At 44.9% G+C, this 15,631-nt stretch overlaps 1 protein-coding gene across 5 annotated transcripts in view; it reads right to left on the minus strand.

The window, feature by feature from the left end:
* Nucleotides 1-15,631, minus strand: part of HIVEP2 (HIVEP zinc finger 2) — a 135,679-nt gene that overhangs the window by 27,200 nt on the left and 92,848 nt on the right. Inside the window, exon 4 of one of the 5 annotated variants that reach the window (XM_083731583.1) lies at nucleotides 6,365-6,406. The exons of the other annotated variants lie outside the window; for them this stretch is intronic. The gene's annotated coding sequence lies outside the window, so the exon portion shown is untranslated. The remainder of the gene's footprint in view (nucleotides 1-6,364; nucleotides 6,407-15,631) is intronic. 5 annotated transcript variants of the gene reach the window in all.

The raw sequence follows: 15,631 nt of genomic DNA on the forward strand, positions 1-15,631 counted from the left end.
CTAGCTGCAACAAAACATGTCTCTCCCACATTGGTCTCTACAGCCACAGCAAGTGCTGCAACTTGCCAACAGTCTGACTTCACCCCAAAAGGCGCACCCTTTTATTGTCTCTTGGGATAGACAGATGCCAACAACTGCAATAATGGTGTGGTTCCTGCTAGCTCTCCAAAGTAAGCAACTGATGCTGGTTTCCTTATTGGCCAGTGCCAAGTTCTCCCAAAACAAGCAAGATCTTAAAAGCCAATGCAATTCAGTCTAGGTGTACACAAATGTCTCTAGTCAAGATCAAAAGAAATGTACTGCTCATTGCTAATTCTGCAGTGAATACATGGCCAGAACAGTTGCTCACATTCATGTGTGTACAGGCACACTAGCAGATCATGTAACACCTACTAAACCTCTATAATTGCCCACGAGTTTAAAAAGCAAGCAGGATGGGCATGTATATGCAAAAGGAAGATATACACCGCTACTAGATACATATGCATGTATGGCATTGCAGGCAGGCAAGATTATCGTGGTAGCAATTAATTATTTACAGCAGACGAAGCAGTTCCTGTTGAAGTGATGAGCTACGCACAGTGGGCTGAAGTTCTTTAAGTTCCTGATTGGTTAATATAATGCATAATGTATAACACAATGCAATGAAGTAATGTGGTATGTAATTAGAGATGCCATAAAACTCTTGTGTCTTGGCTGGCCATAACTGTTTGCATCCTGCAAGCCAGGCACATAAATATTTTGCCCAGACTAGGACAGATATTTCATGGGATATGGTTTTTTATTCAGGGGTGCTCTAACCCTTTCACTGATGTCTACTCAAAGTATCCTTCCAGTCTTCTTTCGGCATATTTCATGACTAGCTGTCAGGAAGTGGCACAGCAATTTCGGCAACATAAAAGTTTATGTATAATTCCTCCTCTGCTTTTTTATGCCCCCCCCACAAACCAAAAAAGAAAGTTTTATTGATAATGTACCCATTTACAAAGTGAGCACTTACAGTTTTCCAGATATCGCCCATGCATTCCAGACACCACCAGATTCAAGGCAGGGTTTGAAAAGAAGCTGTAAGCCATGATACAGAACACTGGAGCCTGCGGAGATCTGCACTACCCCCCTCATTTGGCCTTCCTCAGAAGGAAAACCAAAAAGAAAAGACCAAATTTGCCAAAGACTGAAGAGTTATTTCCTCTTCCAGCCCTTCTCTCTTCCCATGTTGGGGCGGCAGCGCTTACCTGACCACCTGTCACGCACTCACTGGGGAGTACCAGGAAGGAGAGGCGGCAGGAAGGTCATCATGGTGCGAACGCACTGGCAGAGCCAATCCAGGGCTCCTACTAGTGTTTGCACCACCAAGTCCTAGCCCCTCCCACTGTCACTCCCAGTGCACCACGGCATCACGGGTGGCTAAAGGTCAGGTAACCGCTGTCAAACACTGTTGCACCTATCTCTTCTCAATACCACAAACTGCCTCTTACCTTTCAACAGAGAAGATAGTGGCAAGATATTCCATCTAATTATTGGACAATGGTGAAAGGTTCCGAAGACCCATAAATGGAGGAAATTGCATCATCATCATAGCGATTGCTACTGGTTTTTCAGGGATTAAATTATAGCGGCTTGGCACCCATACAAAGCTGCTAGCTAGACGGTGGAGGTCAGGTGCCTGTGATCCCACTTGTCCCAGTTTTTTTCCAGGGCCATCTCTAAAGACGCACATCCTCCTTGTGGTCAAACAGCAAGAATGTCTGTCACTCTTCTCCCCAGAACTTGCTGATCTCCTGATGATCCCTCACAATTTCAAGCTCCGGAAGTCACTAAGGGCTGATCCTTGTTTGCCCAGATAAGACACCAGCCAACACAGTGGCATCCAGGTCTCTAGCGCCATCATGTGGCAACTCCCCAAAGACTACACTACATTTATTTAAACGTAAAATTTCTTAACCTGCCCTTCACCACAAGGTACTGGGGCAGGTTACAATGCAATATGCAAGTTATAAAAACAAGGAAAAGAATTTTTTAAAAATAAGACAGTAAAAACAAACAAACCATAACAACATAGATTCAACAAAAGCAGTGGGTCCCACAAAGCAAAATAGAATAAGTGTCAATGGCCAGGCTAAAGTTATGGCGTGGAAGAGCCAAATTAGATTGAAGAAAAAGTTCAGTCCTTCAATTGGCATCATTTCCCTAGTTAAAAACCAACACCCTTCCAAAGCTTGCCAACCATTTTCAAAGTATCTGAAAGCACCAGATTTTATGGTTTGACAACTGGACCATATTTTACGTATTTATTCACATCTATAATTTTGTGGAATAAACCAGGTGTGGGTTTTTGCTTTGTTTTTTTGAAGTACAGTAGAAGGTTTAATTTAGCCTCCTAATGAACTGGTGCCCAGACCTGCCAGGCTTCAACCTATAACCTGCCAGACACAGCTATGTTCTCTACCTCCTGACCCACCCAGACCCACCTAGTGTCCACTCAAAACCCACCCCTGCATTTACCCACCGACCAGGTATTTTTAAAATCCCTGATCCGGCTAATTATCCAAGGCGAGTGCTGGTTGTTGTGTGGCGAGTTCCCCCCCAAGTGGAAATAAAGACACATGACACAATTACTTAAGGTTAATGGGCTACATATGGTCACAACTTCATTGGTTACAGGTGATGAGCGGTATTGCCTTAGGCATTGGTCCTAACAGACTATCCGGCTTCAGCCCGTCTGCATGAAGTCCGGGAAGGGTTTACTACCAGTAGGGGGAGTCCTGCTGATGCACATCAACTAGGAACTACCCCGGGGTCACCACTCGGGGGGGGGGTGCCTTAGGCCCTCACCTCCAAAGGCTTCAAACAGGGCCATGAATCATGGAATCCTTTATCGGACTACCCTTCAATATCCGGGGGAGGTGATGGCGCTCCCCCCCCCCATCTACATAACAATACCAATACCAATACCTAACCGCCAATACCAAGGAAGTTGTGACAATTTGTTACGAGGTAGGCAAAAAACCAAGTGGCTGGTGCCAATCTGCCAAGTGGAAAAAATTCCTGCCAGGCCCCTTAACGGCAACCAACCGAGGTCCATAGCAAGGTCAAAGACGAAAACCTTAAAAGGCGGGAGGGTGGGAAACCAGAGTAGCTGCAGGCGGCAAAAGAGGGAGATCCCCGGCCACACCTGCACTAACTAGGGCAGGCCCTGCCCCCTGAGCCAGCCGATTGGCTGTCCAGGGGATGATGCGGCCAGGGATTCCCTCAATCACGCGGAGGCTGAGAGCCAGCCTCCGCGCGCGTGGTGGGGGCATGCAGCCCGCAATACCACCTCCTCTTAAGGCGGAAGTGGCTCTATCGATATATCATCCAAAACCAGTTTGAAGTCTATATTGTGATATCAGTTTCATAATTTTTGACCTGGCAATATATCATGAATTGTGGGGTGTGTGTGTGTTTGTTATGCAAAAAATCATGACACAGGGAAAACCATGAAGCCAGCCAGTGCCTCTACATAACTCCATCCTTATTACAGACATCATGATATATTGGTATATCACAATGTTTAGATGGTGATATATCGCAATGTTGAAAACCAGATATTGTTCAGCCCCAGACCTGAGACAGAGAAAGGACTGTCCCATTCCTTGGATGCCTGCCCTTTATAACTAGAAATGCCCAACGTTGAACCTGGGATCTTCATCATCCAAAGATTGTGCTCCGTTGCACCTCCCTCCCCAAAAGAGAGGACAGCCCTGCTCTCCACCTAGGTAGCATTTAAATGTTTATGTGTTTGACTGACACATTGGATAAGAAGCTTTATCCGTAATGCACAGAAATATATGTGGATGATTTCACCCAGGAAAGCAGTTCAAACATGGGAAGCACGGTGCCACAGGCACTGTTTGTCCCGGAGAATGACGTACATCTCCATTGTTTGAGGAAAGGGCAGGGCCAATCAGGTGCCTTGTATTATTAAAATTGTGTTCCCTCATTTGCTCATTACGTAGGCTATTCTCTGCCTACGTATTTCACCAGGCTAAACAGATGCACTTACATTGCAAAGGCACACTGACCTTGAAAAAGGCTCCCCAGTCACAAAAACAAAACAAAATAAAAAGGGGTATAGAAAAGAACCATATCAAACCAAGTCAGTTTAACTGGGATTCTCTGGCTAAAATAGAAGAAATATGAGATACGTGCCTGACAGAAGCAATAATTATAATGCATTATTAACAAAGCTCTGGTTTCATCATTAACAGTGCTCATGTTTCCACAAAAGATCACACTTTAACCATGCCCAAACCTGCACTGAAGGCAGTCCTCACTGAACATCCAAATTATATATATTTCAAGAGCTGGAAGCACCAAGCTGATGACTAGCAGGACAAAGGTTCTCAGTAAAACGGCCATTATTTATTTATTTGGGAAGCTTTCTGCACTCCACATCCAGTTTTTGTTTTTGTAGCAAATATTTATTCAAACAACCCTATGAGCATGGTTAAAATAATACATATATTATATATTTAAATTTTGTTTTCTATCCCACCTTCCCTCCAAGGAGTTGAGGGTGGCATACATGGTTTCCCTCCCCTCCCCATTTTATCCTCACAACAACCCTGTGAGGGAGGTCAGGGCTAAGAGACAGTGGCTGGCCCAAGGGCACCCAGTGAGATTCATAGCAGAGCGGGGATAAGAACCCTGGTCTCCCAGGCCCTAGTCTGACACTCTAACCACTACACCACCACTGGATCTTAAATGAAAAGAATAATAAATAAATGGTAGCACTTAACAGTACACACACTGAACTTAATGAAAATGACTAAGTTAGGCACCTTAATTCCCGTAGTTCTACTCTGAGTACAACATAGTTGAATACCACTCAGCTCTTTGGAGCAGAAACCTATATTCTGGATGGATGGATGGATGGGTGGATGGATGGATGGATGGATGGAGTGTCACACATACCAAAGACGCTGAATAAAGAACCTCCCCATTTAAACAAAAAACACAAATATTTAAGCTCTTCTTCTGCCCTCTGAAAAACCTATTTGCTCTCCCGCATTCAACATTTGTCGTCGCATACTCCTTTGCCCATTCCTGCATGCAATCGGTTAGCCCTTTGCCTATCGAACATGTGAAATAAGTGGCTAATGGGAGCAGCAGTGGTATTCTATAACCCTACTTGTGGCGTGTGTCAGAAACTTCAGTTAAGATGATCAACTCCAGCAGGGGAAATTTATAATCCCATTTAGAGTTGAAAAACTAAGGTGGAGTGTCACCTGCTTTGGACTTTACAAAAGCTTGCCATTCAGCAGAGAACTGAATGCAGCCCCTTCACGTTTGATTTCTACACGCTCTTTAGCAGATCGCCCTGATTCAAATTGCACATTGATGAGGTCTCATTAATTTGGCTCTTTGTGAGCAACGAAAGGATGCATAAAGACTTAAAGACCATCTCAGACCACAGTCTAAATACAACACAAGGTGCAGCTGGCTCTCTGCGGAGCTGTTAGCAGACTTCTCCAAGCCACAGGCGAGAGCAATTTTTCATGCGTGTCTAGATGGGTGGGTGGAAATCATGACCTTAACTGCACACGAATTGCTCTGGTCACACAACGTGACCAGAGGTAAATTCTCAACATCCGTCCTGTAGCCTGCCTCAGATTTGCATGTGATCAGGACTCATGCACATAAGTAGCATTGCTGACATCACATCACAGTGGAAAGGGGTGGGGGCTACTTCCTAGCAATGAGTTCATTTTATGCAATCCTCTGTTGGGTCTGGCAGGTTAGTGACTCAAACTAAAACCCTCTTACGCAAATATCCCTCCAACTCATTCCACAGTTTCTCGTGGACAAAGCTCTGTGCCCTCCCTCATCTGCCAAGTGGCCTGGTTTGGGCATGAGGTGGGGACAAGGTTGGAAGGCAGGATAAATGTAAAAGGAAACAAGAGCTGAATTCAGAGAGTCTGAGAAACGCAATCTAGACAAGCACCTTATATCTTTTGGCTAAACAAGGACAAAGCTTTCTATTCCTTGATTTAAATATTGCTATTAGCTTTCTACAAATAATTTGCTATGGCCTATCTAAAATGTAACATAATATACATGCTGTTGCATCCGTACATATGTCAGTGGAAACAGAAGGAACATTTGAAACCAGCAACAAAACAAAAAAAGCCACTAAAACTTTCCATTTTGCAACCATATTATCAGCTATAGCAGAAGACAGACCCTTTATATAATGATTGTGCTTTCTCTCTTTTTGGGATGATGGAGGTGTGTGTTTGTGTGTGAAATTAGAATTCATCCATAGCTAACTCAACTGGCAGAATAAACAGATTATGTTGCAATCCATGCACAAGTGACTTACGCTCGACTGCTTTTGGGACCGCAACGGAAAATGCTTCGGAAACTACAACAGGTGCAAAATGTGACTGCCCACCTACTGGCCAGAGTGGGGCAGCCAAAACAGGTGAGTGGATACAGCTGGGGTGTGGTCCACAGCCTGCCTGAGTATATAAGAACAGCACCAATGCGGATGGCAGGGTCAACCTGTGACAGCGTTGTCCCCAAAGGGAGAGACACCAAATGGGATTTCCCTCCCCCCTTTGGGTCTACACTTCAGTAAGTTTCCGGTGTGCCCACCCTGCCTGTCAGGATATGAAATTGTAGGCTTTGCACTGTGGGCAATAAGCCTGTGGACCTTTGCCCAGGGTGAGAGCCTGAGAGATGGGACGTTTGGGTTGGTGATGTTCCCCCTGAGTGAGAGGCAGAGAGAAGTGTTGCAATGGCACTATTGTCTTCTGCCTGGCAATGTGAGGTACATAATACAGCTTATTATCTGTGACCCTATTTGCCCAGCTGCATATAGTCACGGTGGTGCTAGTATTTGTCTTGGTGGGCAGGTAGCAGGAAGCTGCAAAGGTGCTGCCCCCATTTCAGTGGTAGTGGGCAAGAAAGGTAAAGTCTGAATGGAGGGGCTTGTCACCATCTGAGGCCCAGGGCGGGAGTCTTGTTAGAATAAAGTTATAAACTCCAACGACAGAGCCGCTGGTTCCTGGCAGGGCCCCTGGGCTGAATTAGCTCTCTGAGGCCCTGTAGAAGTGTACCCAGCTGCCCCCACTACACACGTCTGCCTAAATGTCCCTTCAACTCTCCCATGTCCCCAGAAGTTGCAGGTAGTTTATCTATTGCGTGTGAATGTGCACAAATTATATAATTTCAAGTATGCCACGTATTTGGGTCTCCGTTCCATGAGAACTATCTGCACTAGCTTAGATCAGCAACATTTTATACATCCTCATTTATATTTGGTCTTAACTTGAAAAAGCTAAAGCCATCAGTAAATATCAGGACAGGAAAGCTTTGAACTCTTCCCTCCTACATGCAGTCATCGCACAGCTGCTTGCAGGTTACCGTTGACAATTTCCTGTGTAGGGCAAACTGCATGCCACCTCCCCTGCAGAAATAAAAGACCCAACTTGTTCTTAACTGCTGATGGAAACACTGTCATATTTTCCACGAGTCGAGCTTGGAACCATTACTGAACTAACATTCTCACATTTTTCCATATTTTGCAAAAAAAACTTCAGTAAACAGCTGCAACCAGAAACAACCAAGGGTTCCTGTCCCTGTTCTTTCACTGCACAATGTGGGGTTTTTTTCTCCCCATATTGGAAGCCCAGTTCTGATGAATACAAAAATCTGAACAGGACCCAACTGTCCAGGTTTAGCTGTGCAGACACTTTTACGAGCTGCACAATAACTTGTACAGTTTGGAACGGCATACTTCTAGGAAAAGATTGCTTCCTGTAGATTGCTCAGCTGTGTCTTTTTTGGATGAAATTCAATGAAGTTCATGACTTGCAGTCAAGTTATGTTTGCCAGTCAAACTGCTAAAACTGAATGCACACAGAAAAACAAACTCACATACACACCAGTGTTTGCCGCCTTATTTATTGCCTCCCTCGAAATACCCTCTCTCTCTCTCATTCAGTTATACCATGTGGCCAAGATGGCCACTCAGAGCATTGCATGGCTTTTTGGCAAAAACAAGTGGAACAGTATACCTCATCAGCCCATGTATGCTTGTTCCACTGATGCTTAGTTCAAAACAGCACACCACCATCTGGCGAAAGCTGCTAACATGGATCCGAGTTTGCTTGCCAGCTCGGAACATATTCAGCCTCTGAACTAGATGGCAAAGTACCAATGGATCAAAACGAAGACACGATACAGGACACAGGATTGTCACCGTGCAATGAACTCTGAGACTGCAAATGTTAGCGAGGCAAGCATGAACCTAAAAGTATAAAGTGAGTTAGCTCCCAGTAGAGAGCATTTGGTAATTATATCATTTGAAATGTGACTTACAGGGTAGCAACAATCACCATACGCTGCTGCTGTTGCACTCGTGATTCAGAGCAGGAGGACAGAAGGGATCTCACTCTGGAATTTGTCCCAAGAACAGTCACTCCTGTTACTTGACTTAAATCTTGAGGTCCGTAATTCAAAGTATTGTATTGCCAAGACGTTTAGCAGTGGGAACGCTGCGGCAGCAGGGGTTCCACAGAACAATAATAATTCAGTCCCCACCCAGGGAGCTTGCAATCTACATTAGACAGATATGACTAGGGCAAAGGCCAGGGAATCAACAATGAGGAGTGAGAAAAGGAGTGTCAAATAGCGAGGGCAGGGCAGGTGAGGTGAGGCCATTACAGTTCAGGAAAGGCTTTTGGCATGCTTGGACCAGCTGTTCTCTCCCTGGGCTGCGTTCCAGGGACAGCCGCTGCAGTCAACACTGCATTCTAGAAGAAATTGCTGGTTGGGGCTCCACTTCTAGGTTCAGATGTTGACTCTGTAGCTCTGTTAAAGAGATACTGGGTAAGCTGACAGTGTTGGCTCTCACAACATTGAACAGCAGGCTCAAGGTGCGCACGTTTAGCAAGATACCCTCTTCGGAAGTTTGTCACCCAAGCCTCCTGGTCCAAACAGCAAACTGAGCGATGCTCCCCTGCAAGTGAATCTGCTGGCTGGGGCAGAGTGGGTCTACTCTTACGTTGTAAAGATGAAACTCTTACTCACACCCCTGGCACACTCATATGCAGGTCAGGATCTGACTGGCTTCAAGGGCATTGCATCTCAAAATCTTGCCAAGAATAAGATTCAAACACTTATGGTTCTTTCAGGAGAGAATGTTAGCTATTTCTAGAGACAGAAGTGCTTCTAGATATTGGGATCAGAAGCTCACTTAGTGATCACACTGTGCCTAGTGATCACAGTGACTTTTCTCAGTAGGTCTTGCTCCAATGAGGCAGTTGTCAGGACTGAAGTTCCCTGCTTTCCACCACTTTCTAAGGCTCCTACTCCCTCAGGTCCTTCCCCAGCAACCTGAGACTCCGTTGTCTGGTGTCTCTTTGCTCCACCCTCTTCATACCTCTTTGGGTTCTGGGAGACCAGGGAGGAGGAGAGCTAGTCATTGCAGGAGGTGGAGACTCCCTGGATTCTTCAGCAGCCTGCCTCCACTCTGCTTCTGCCTCAGAGTCTGAATTGCTCTCTACCACAGCCTCTTCCTGTTCACTATACCTTTACCTCTTCAGCTTCTGACATCTCCTCCTACCAGTCGGTACCCTCTTCTCCCTCTGATCACTCATCGCCATCCCACTACCAACCCCCCAGCTCTGAGCTTTCTTCCCTTGGGGGTTTGCTTGGGGGTCCCCAGCTGATGCCTCCCACCACTCCTCTGCATCCAGCCAGTCCATGACAAACAATCATTCAACATAAACCAAAGGAGCCAGGACCCTTCTGATACATCAGTGGTGGCCAAACTTGGCCCTCCAGCTATTTTTGGACTACAACTCCCATCATCCCTAGCTAACAGGGCCAGTCGTCAAGGATGATGGGAATTGTAGTCCCAAAACAGCTGGGGGGCCAAGTTTGGCCACCACTGCGATGCATATTATTTAATACTTATTATTAAAGACTGAAAATAAAGCTGTGACGGGAACCATCACAACCAATCAAAACAAACAAGCCGGAACGAACACACACACACACGCACTCACACACACACACTTTCCACACATATTGTTTAATTGCAATTTAAGCCTGTCAAGAAAACTGGAAGTGCACTGCTTGAAGCTGGAGAGACAACTGGAAAAATTATCCTGCAGCGGTAGGCAGAGATATAATGAAAGGAAGTGGGAGTGGACCCAGTGGCGTAGCGTGGGTTGTCAGCACCCGGGGCAAGGCAAGTAATTTGCGCCCCCTAACCCTAACCCCCAGATGTTGCGCCCGGTGCGACCCCCCTGCACCCCCCCCACACTACGCCACTGAGTGGACCGCCCAAAACACAGCTTGAGTAAACAAATACCGTTCAGGAGTGTTTTAAGAGCAGTTCAGAAGAGAGACATATTTCTCTTCAGGTTTTCCATGGATTGACATTTGTTCCAATTCAGCGGTAAAAGGTGGGTTTCCTCAAGGAAAACAGCAGGTCAAAAGAAAACACCTCTCAGCTGCATGATGAGAGATCAATACAAAATATTAGAACTCACAGGACAAATGAAACCGTGAATGGGCCCTAAATGGGAGAGTGGGATCTTAAGCTCATTTACATGGAAATAAGTTCCGCTGAGATCAACAGGACATGCTTCCAAACTAATGTGGTTACAAACAGGGTGTCAGACAATTTATACACACAGCAGAATTTTGGATTGCTCTATTTACTATTGTACGAGGAAAGAGGACTGTGTAAACATAGTACTCTTAATGGTTTAGTGTCAAGACAGAATTTCTCCTTCAGACTATCCTTGTCTGTCTGTATTTTACTTTCAAACCAGAAGTCACAGTGCCAAAAGGATTTCAAGGACTGTCTCCAAATACAGAATATTAATGCCCTGCAAGCACTCAGAATGCTTCCTCACATTGAAAGCTGAAATATATGCAACAGAAACATAGATGACTTATTATTTCCCCCTAAAATTTGTTTAAACATTTTTTTATCACAGCCTCATCCTAAGAAACCCTGGGAAAATAAACCATTTGCAGCACAAGTCCCCAGCACTTCAAAGTTGAATGAAGAAAGGCTGGCATCATCGGATGTCTAAGCAGCAAACAGTAGTGCTCATAGGTTTGGGAAAAGGTATGGTTACAGACATATTTGGAATGTATATCCCAGGTCTGGGAAACCTATGGCCATTCAGATGTTGCTGGGTTGGGTTAGTGGGAGTTGCAGCCACACAGCATCTGTAGGGCCACAGCTTCTCCACCCTATTGCTCTCCATTCTGGAAAGCAGCAAATACTATAGACAGAACACAAGCAGGATTTCCTAGTCTATGAATCACTGGAGGATTGCCAGAAAGATGCTTGTAAGCATTAGGCAAGGCTAGTCAACCAAAGCAGAAATGTATCTGCAGAGTGAGCTCCAGAACGTTCTGGATCACAGGCTGTTCTGACCTACTGAGTTATTGCAAACCAGAATGATCAGACACCAAAAACTACAGTGGTACCTCGGGTTAAGTATTTAATGTGTTCCGGAGGTCTGTTCTTAACCTGAAACTGTTCTTAACCTGAAGTACCACTTTAGCTAATGGGGCCTCCTGCTGCCGCCGCGCCACCACTGCACTATTTCTGTTCTCATCTTGAAGCAAAGTTCTTAACCCGAGGTATTATTTCTGGGTTAGCGGAGCCTGTAAGCGTATGTACCTGAAGCGTATGTAACCCGAGGTACCACTGTAATACCAAGGCCTACATACTACCTTCATGGTGTCTGTGTGTCTATGGCTTCTTTGCACTGCAAAGAACATTGTTAAGGATTCTACCCACATGCCTGCATAGTCAACAGCTTCATCCCAAACAGATGTTAGGCACTTGTCTGCAAAGACACCACATTCAAAATGCAGGTCTCGGGAGAATCAAGTGACATTTCCCTCCCCCTACCCCCATAAACTGCGTATGAGTCAACGTTCTCTAATACAAACCAATCCCTATATATACAAAAAAATAACACAGCAGGGACAAGGGTTCTCCTCCAATCTGAAGTAGCATTAAAACTTTACCTCCGACAAATATATGAAACGGCTCTTAGCTTTCTTGCTGGAAATGAAAACTAGAATCTGTTTTCGGTTGGGGGGTGGGGAGGACAATCATTACCACTATCTCACTTATAGAAGATCTTTTGCTCACAGGTTCAAGGCAGCAGGAGGTTTGCCTGCACTCTCTGAACCTACTAAAGGAAATGAGCTTCTCTTCTTCACGTGCAGCACTGAAATTAGGCCAAGGCCTTTGAAGACACTCATTTCCCCCTCCCCGCCTGCCCACTGAAAAAATTGTTACATAGATCTATAAACTACCCTGCAAATTGCTCTATAGATCTATAAACTACCCCACAAACATTAAACATTTGCTTTCCATAGCAGCAGCACCGGCATAACCTAAATTAAGACCAGCAATAATGTGCACCTAAAAATCCAACCACATGCATGTATCTTATATTGGGAATAGATAGATAGATGATAGATAGATAGATATAGATGATGATAGATGATAGATAGATAGATAGATAGATAGATAGATAGATAGATAGATAGATAGATGATAGATGATAGATAGATAGATGATAGATAGATGATAGATAGATAGATGATAGATAGATAGATGATAGATAGATAGATAGATAGATAGATAGATAGATAGATAGATAGATGATAGATAGATGATAGACAGATAGATCAAGCACACTCATTATCACTGATAGTCTTCTAAAGATACAAAAGCTCTATCTACATGAGCCTCAATTCACAGAAGGACCATAAACTCCAATGCTAATGAAAGCTAAAAGCCCTATTTTAAAACACCACTTAAAAGGAACCGATGAAACTCTTTAACAGGCTGCATCATAGGAAAGGGCATGTTTTCCCTATGGACCGCTTGTCCCAATGCTGAGAGGTAGCCATTCATTCTGATGGCTTCCTATTTAAGTCCCTGCTGACCCCTCTCTCTGCGCTGCTTCAGTAAGTTAGAATTGGCTGGGACTGGACTACATTCCTCAACAGACAAACGAAAAGCGCCCCATGCCGTTGTTTACATTTTTAAATGGCAAGTGCTCACTCAGTGATATTGTGCGCATATGGCATGTGCATTCTCTTAGAACACGGAGCACTCTCTGAAGTTCTGGGAGAAGGGGAGAGATGCTGCCTCTTGTTATCTTTTTCAGACAATCGCTACAGAAGCACAGGACAGGATGTTATGCCTAGATAGGATGTTATCTTGCTTCCTCCCCAGGCACTCCATTCTTTCCCCTCAGCATGCTTGGTCCTGCCTCTTCCCCACTTGATGCCTAACAAAAACTATTTGGCCAGACTCCAAGATTTGCGGGGGTGGGGGGGTGGGGAGGGAGCAGGCTGACGTATTGTATTAGACCATCTTAAGCAGTGAGAGTAAGAGAGGGAGAGAAAGTGCAAGCTTTGGGGCTTTACAAAGAACTTTGGCAAACATATGTTTCTACTTAGGAGAAGAAAAACTTTCCATTGTGGTTGCTTTAGCCTGTGGTCTACAGGTTTTATTCTCTAAGGTCTTGTAAGGTAACACACCCCACAAACTTTGGAAGCAATATTTTGATGTTTTTACTGGTTATCCACCAGAAGTGAACAGCACACTGGAGATAACTTTGGTCCCTTTCTGCACAGAAGTGAGTGGAGTGAGATGCAAATGGGCGTGAATGCAGAGCCAGTTTCCCCCCAAATCACAGCAGTGTGTTAAAAATCAGCCTAGTGGATGCTGCATTTGTGCTGGAGAAATTCAGACACACACACAACATTCAGGGGGAAATAAAATATTTTCTTAAAGGCTTTAATGTTATTCTACATGATACAGTTCAAATAATTTTAAAGAAGTTTTTATATGTAGCTAACTTTTAAAAAAACATTTCTAGCAGCTGTAATTCTAATTCAAATGTTACACTGGCTACATTTTCTAAATGACCTTTGCTGGGAAGGAAGGAGTACATTCCTGCTGATTCACTCAGCAGCATTCGATACCTTTGACCACAATATGCTTCTGGACTGACTGGTATGGGATTAGCAGGAATTGCTCTGTGATAGCTCCAGTCCTTCCTTGAGGGATGGTTCCAGGAAGTGATACTGGGAACTCCTGCTCAGTGCCTTAGCCATTGGCTGATGGTCACCTGCAAGGTTAATCATCCCTCGCCTTATTTAGCAGAGACTGTCCAAAGGTTTAGGGCATGGGTTGGCAAACTAAGGCCCGCAGGCTAGATCAGGCCCAATTGCCTTCTGGATCCGGCCTGCAGATGGTCTGGGAATTGCCGTGTGGATCGCCAGCATGTGTATTCTTTCCCTCTCCCTCCTACGGCGCCAGCGCCACCTCCTCCCTCCCTCCTCCTGGCTTCTCCCCACCCTGCCTAGAGGAGGAAGGGGGCTGGGCTTTGTTGGTGCCCGCAGCAGCAGCGCTCGAGCGGTAGCCATTTTAAGCAGCCCTTCTCTGGACGTGCGCCACTCATCGTCCAGCCCCTGCCACTCTCAAGACACAGGTAAGCAGCCACCAGGGCTCGTGGTACTCTTGCATCATCCCCCCCCCAAAAAATAGTCCGCCCCCCCCACAAGGTCTGAGGGACAGTGGACTGGCCCCCTGCTGAAAAAGTTTGCTGACCCCGGGTTTAGGGTGTGTTATGCATAATCAATATGCAGATGACATGCAACTCTATTTTTCCTTTCACCTAATACCGAGGAAGATGCTGACGTTCTGTATCAGTAGCTGGCTGGATGAAGGCTAACATATTAATGCTTAATCCAGACAGACACCCTCCAGATGTTACAGGCATACCAGATCATGCCACACAACAACAAATACTATAATACAACAACAACAGCAAATAAGAGCTGTCAATGTATACCTCACATTATATCATGTCAGTCCCCAGCAAAGGCTAAATGAATAGAAAAGTTTGCAAATAACGCGAAAACTAAGCAATGACAGCATCAATGGAACTTTAGATTTTAGAGGAGGCTAGCTGCCTTGAGCAATGCCTTTGCACCAGAAGGGTGCAATGCAATGCTTTAATAAGTTTTATATATTTAAAAGTACTCTTTCATTTTCAGTACCTAATCTCTGAAGATTTGACCTGAATGTTATCGTGTGTCTTTGGAAAGTTCTTCCTACAGAGGAGAAGAGGTCCTCTCATTTTCACAATGGATGAATCAGATATTACTAGCAGGATCAAGACACTTGCACTATAGTCTCTGCCTTGCCCCACCAAGTCTGGGTTAGATTCCACCAGTACTAAGCTGCTTCTAAAGACCACGTTGCTATTCGGAGCAGAAGGTGCAGTGCTTGGACTGCTTTCCAGACACTCCCCCTTTAAGGGAACCCTAGCAATATATTCTAATAAATCCATGCATAATAGGTCATGTTGATCAACCTGTACACTTAAGTATAAAAGCAGTTAAGTAGGCAGTTGCTGTTACAACAACTTTCAGGGAGCCTGCCTGCTCCCCGATAGCCAAACCATTCTGAGCATCATTCTCAACCTCATTCTCCTGGTGCCATGATATTCTACAAAGGTGTAACCTTTTGATTCGTCCCAATGATATGCTGTTATTGGTGCCCCCTGAACCCAGCTCC

This window comes from Podarcis gaigeae (assembly GCF_964106915.1).
Source record: "Podarcis gaigeae genome assembly, chromosome: 3".
Classification (NCBI taxonomy): Eukaryota; Metazoa; Chordata; class Lepidosauria; order Squamata; family Lacertidae; genus Podarcis; species Podarcis gaigeae.